The following is a 6,000-nucleotide window of genomic DNA, read 5'->3' on the forward strand; positions in this document are numbered from 1 at the left end:
GGGAAAAACAAACAAACAAAAAACAAATAAACACTTATCCCTGATCTGTCTTCTGGCAAAAATAGCAAACTTTCACATTTTTGAAGATAGGAGCTTCATAACTTTTACCGTAGGGCTCTGGCACGGTCAAACTAATGGTGTGATTCTCATCAAGGTTCCTTTAACTTTAGGGGGCGTTTCCTTCCTTTTTCAAAAATCGGGCAAATTTTCTCAGACTAAGTACTTTTGATGGGTAACACTAAACTTGATGAATCTTATATATTTGGAATCAGCATAGTAAACTAATTTTTTTTTATTTATCTATTGATATTAAAATTGCATTTTTAGAGTTCCGGCTACTATTGAGCCGAGTCACTCTCTATTCACAGTTCGGTACCAGTATTTAGGTATTTCAGGGCACAAGCATTAGGTATTTCAAGGACACAAGTATGATGATTAGAGCCTCTTCTGAATCTGTTCTAGTCTGCTACACTGATGAGTAGCTAGTTGCCTGAAACTTGAGTCTTATTGGTGCCATTGGGGGGAGGGGGCAAGGAGAGGTTTCCCTCTAATAGTTTGGAAAATATTCTAATTTATTAAGTAAACATAAGAGCGATAATTGGTGAGAAACTGGTTTATGTGTCGCCAGATTTTATTTTTTTCTAAAGCATAAATTGGACTAAGTTAAGAGTAAATTTTGAATTAACTTTTTAAAGAACTAACGTTGACAGGGCATTAATTAAGATAGCGCTAGTTTTGTTTCAAGTTTGATGATGTAAAGTAAGTGTTTGCCAGTGGTTGTTGTTGCTTAGTTAACGTATGAGCGAATCAACCGCTTATATACGTGCAATCCTCTATTAAGTATTGGGCTTCAAGTGGAGCCAAGTCACTTTGAGTATCACACAGATACAGATTCGGCACAAGCCATGTCAGCACTTAAAAACATCATGGGGTAGTACTAAGATGTTGTACAGAGTGTTCACTAACATTAGTCTACATATCACATCACAATCCCGCTATGGTTGTCACATAAAATGCTTAGAAATATATAAACTAAAATTTAAAAGAGCAAACTAATTTAAAAGAAATAAATAAAATAAAATATATAAGTAAAATACATTATACGTAAATTCAATATAGAAAAAAAATTATAAAACATTATATAGATTACAAATTTTTATATACTTAGTCAATAAGGATGTAGCCTTTCTATGGGCCCACTTAGGGGACTTTGCATGACATAGGATTGCTCTCATTGTAAGTGCACCAAATACTTTAAAATTAAATTTTTAATTACATTTCTTTGTACATCATATTTCCTACACTTTGTTGGGATATCATACTCATTACAAATATCACAATAAGGGGAGCTAACTCTGCCCCATTTATGCAAAACAGAACGGGTTTCGGCATGACCCGCCCTCAGTCTGAAAATAGTACCAGCAACATATCTAATATCATGTATCTAATATAATAAGGCTCTAAAATTGGATTTGCACAATTTCTAACATAATCATTAGTATCTCTATCGCCCAATACCTTATAAAATGCGTGTTATATATTCACTTTGTGCGGGTTTTACAATTATACTCTGGCCATTTAGAATACATCATTTAGCTATATTATCAGCAGATGCATTTCCAGCAATTTCAGCATGAGCTGGGACCCGGAACAGAAGTATATTATTCCCAACACGCTCTAATGACCTAACTATTTGATGAATACTATAAACTATCGAACGACCAGTTTCTCCCTAATAATTTTGAAAATATTCCAATTTATTAAGTAAACCTAAGAGTGATAATTAGTGAGAAACTGGTTTATGTGTCGCCAGATTTTTTTTTATAATAAAATTGGACTAGGTTAAAACTAAAATCTTAAACTAAATTTTTAAAGAATTGTCGTCGATATTGCATTAATTAAGACAGCGCTACTTTGGTTTCAAGTTCGATAAGGTAAAGTAAGTGTACAAAAATAAATACGCGCAGGGCATGCCGGTTGCTGAGAATCTGCCGGTAAGCCTCCGCCACCGGACGGTCGCGGAAAAACGTCTTGGGAATTTGTTGGATAGCATCTTTACTAAAGAATAACTTTTCTTCGTTACTGTTTGAAGGACAAATGTGCTACAGAAGACTTAGGGTAGGCCCATACCACCATTACTGTTTTACCGTTTGGTGTTCGGTACCTATCATAAACAATTTCCCTATATATGTTTACAAACAGCTTAAAAACACGTTTAGACTTGTATTTCTCATAAGCATTCTCTGAAAGAACTATTGGAAATCACTTTTTACCTATGGGGTAGCCCATACAACTGGACCCCTCGGATGTAGACTCCCTCTTGCCTTACCTCCCGCCCAATCAAAAGTCTGAAATTATTACACTCATGTGGAGCCTCCACAAGCAAAGTATATTTTAAAGCAGATCTTATGAAACTGCAGTAAATACGAAGAAACTGAGATGAAGGTGTTCAAAATTTTCACATGAAAGTGTTTCTTATATATATTCACCACTATATTAATGAAATATATACGGCTGTTTTGTGTTTACTGTGTATCTGCTTGTAACGATTGATATAACTGCCACTCTGCATAATAAAGAACAAAACTTAGGATCGCATATTTTTTTTCTATTAAACTCACATTTCACATAAATGTAAGGGACTTAAAAGATTGGGGCTAGAGAAAGAAAGGGAAAAGAGAGAGAGAGAGATAAAGACGGAGAGAGCAATGCTTAGAGCAGTATATACAAGTGAATTGTTCAACTACTTACGTTTCTGTACATATTCATTTTAATATATGTCAGTATAAACCTAAGTATAAGATAGGACATCACTTCATTGAACCTCGGGAGCCAAGAAATCGTCTCACCTCCTTTTAAAAGCAGTCACTTTTCAAAAACAGGAGCTTTTGAGATTTGGAAAGGAAGGGTGGCAAGTACTCAAAATATTTTCAATCTTCAATTATTCTGTTCATAAAAGAAGAAAAATAATCTAAGAAAAGCTTGTGCAACCCCGTTAGTGCAAACAATAATATTTAATCAGATTTATTGAGCACATAAAACTAGTATTATTAGGATAATTTTAGTCAATGTCAAAATATAGCAACATAAAACTAATATCCAGCTCTCTGTTCATCCTCAAGATATATGGGCTTCCAGATGTATTCCATTTTATGCAGTTGGTGATTGAATTTGAAAACATACTTCGTAATGGAGTGTTTACTTGTTTTCTTTTTCCTCAAAACCTTATCTATTCTTTGAAATTGTTGTGAAATCCCAAAGGGCACTTCCCGTTTTCTAAAAATAAGATCGATGAGCACTATTCCTTATTAGTTTACACATTATAACGAGCTAGATTTCGCAAGGGTATATTGTATTATGAATTCAATGTTCCAAAAAATGGTCCATTATTAGCTTCTAAATCGCCGCTCATGTACAATAGCCAGTAAAAAATGTATATAGCTCAAATAGATACAAAATAGGGCAGAGAACGTAGATCAACAACAAATCAATTTTTGATAAGTAGTTATCAAAGCCGCCCCTTTTAGGTAAGTCGGATAATTCAGCAGTTCAAAAATGTCATAAAATGGTTCCTCCCTATGTAAGGTAGCAATTTCCGTCCTGTCAACAACATCACTGTGAAATCCAGCCTTTGAGTTTAGAGCCGATTTATTGCATAGGAAATTGAGGGAGTACAAGTGCATCTCATTGAGACTTTGCTGTACCCAACACCAAACTTGATTAGCTGAGATTTGTTTGGAACTACTCATATTTGCATATTGGTTCACCGTGCTGAGTAGCACTGCTTGTTCTTTTGTTCAACCACAGCAATTATCATTAACGGTAAGCTATAACTAAAACAAAAAAAACTTTTGGGCATAAATCTCTAGGAAAGTTGGTTTTTACAATTTTAAAAGGCCATAGAATGCTTGGCTGGTCGTATACTTGTAAAATTAAGCTTTGAATTATGAATAATATCCATACAAAGTATTGGGAAACTGTTGTATTTGAATCCAATGTTTTTTTTTTTCTTATGCTGCATCTAGAGGCCACCAAGTTCTTTTAAGTTCAATTTAATAAAGAAGTAGGAGAGATCCCAAATGATAAATAAAACATTTGTCAGGAATCTCGTTAACTCTCTTAAATAATTGATGACTTTCGTCCTAGCCAAGCGATTAGCACGCTAGACTGTAACCCTTTGTTCTTAAGGACAGGGTTTCGCGTCCTGGTACCGCTGGTTATTTATTTTTTTTACAACAATAGTCAGTGGCGTGACTCTGTAAGCTCAGACAGAGTCGACCCCGCTCTAAATGGGTACCTGGAGAAACCTGGGGAAGGCAAATAGGAAGCGAGTGCGAAAGCATATAATGGCTGGCCCCCAGCCCCCAATGCACTTTCTGGCTGAAGGACCATGAAACGGATGTCAGCTTCGCCTGTAGGAACTGTAAAGTTCCTTATACGGAATTAGTCAAATTATAAATTGCTCGCATGTGACAAAAATAGCCTAGAACTCCAAATCATAGTTGCTAAAATTTGTAAATTTATATCTTATTACAACCTCTTGAATCCTCAGAAAAAAAAATTATGTCACGAAATAAGGCACACATTCGAGAGGACCTTCAGGCCCATGATTCTTTTTAAAACTCTAAGAAGTTCATAGTTTTCCTTTAATTTTCAGCATTTGCCAAGCAATTGCTTTCTTTTATTTTCTCCCCCCCCCCTTTCTACATGGGTCTACTTCTTCAAAGATGTAATTTCTCAGATATCAAATAAGTTCAGATGACGACAAAAAGAAAACGCTCCTTTTTGCATCTTAATCCTAAATATTTTTACAAGGATTATAAGATATTCTTATAAATAGGAATTTCATTTTTAGGCAAACGATTTGCAGAGTATATTGAACAACAAAAATATGAGAAGCAATAAAGAAAAGAAGATTGTAATAAGAAACAGAAAAAAAAGACATTGGTGTTGGTCTGTTTAAGGTTTCGACTGTATTTATTCTGTTCTTCCGTAGCGTGTACTAAGGCTGACATTTTTTTTTCTCCCTTTTTTAAGATACTGAAAAATTATGCAAAGGAGAATTCACGATTTGTGGCACACCAAATGGAAAAAAACAATTTGTTTGTATTTGCTGGGTAGTAATTTTCCCTGTTCGGGCCAAATTTCTATTGCATGGCACAAAAAGGCCGAAAAAATTGCCTGGCTAGAATGTCATCTCAATTTTTACTGAGAAAACGCACTGCGGTTCATATTCTCATTCAGAAGAGTCTTCTTCCATATTCTATGATGGCTGATTCATTGTGATTAATAAAAAAAAATCAAAAAGCAATAGTAACTACAGCTGCAACTTCTCAAAAAAACATTCTTGGGTTCTCAAATGTTTCATAAATAAGAGCACTTTTACAGAAGACTCTACCACCGTTTTGGGGTGATGTATCCGTTTCCTAAAACAAGAGTTTAGCCTTTTCCAGTTTGTCTCGTGAGGGAATAGAAATGCTCATTTATTTGTGTTTGCTTTAATGGTATACATAGTTATATCATTTCAATGGTATATCATTTATTTGTTTGCTTTAATGGTATACATAGATATATCATTTCAATGGTATATCATTTATTTGTGTTTGCTACGATATATACATAGAATACCTATAATTACCACCGCATATGTTACTTCTTCATTGGTTTTCAACAAAGGACAAGTCAGGCGTTAGACGAAAAACGAGGGTTAAGAAATAGAAATCCTGTTTATATTTTAGATATTTTTATATAACTTCGAAGACAACACTACCTTTCCTTCACGACAATATAACAGTTCAAAATAGGGATGAAACCTTTTAATAGACAGTGAAACAAATATGAAATTTTAATTGAATATTTCGGACACATATACAGTCCTTTATTTGTGAATTTGTTTCACTGTCTATTAAAAGGTTTCGTCCCTATTTTGAACTGTTATATTTTAGATATTTTTTAGTTCGTTTTAAACATTGATTGTACGGGATAAGCTTATAAAAATTA

The sequence above is a fragment of the Artemia franciscana genome, chromosome 7 (assembly GCF_032884065.1).
Source record: "Artemia franciscana chromosome 7, ASM3288406v1, whole genome shotgun sequence".
NCBI lineage: Eukaryota > Metazoa > Arthropoda > Branchiopoda > Anostraca > Artemiidae > Artemia > Artemia franciscana.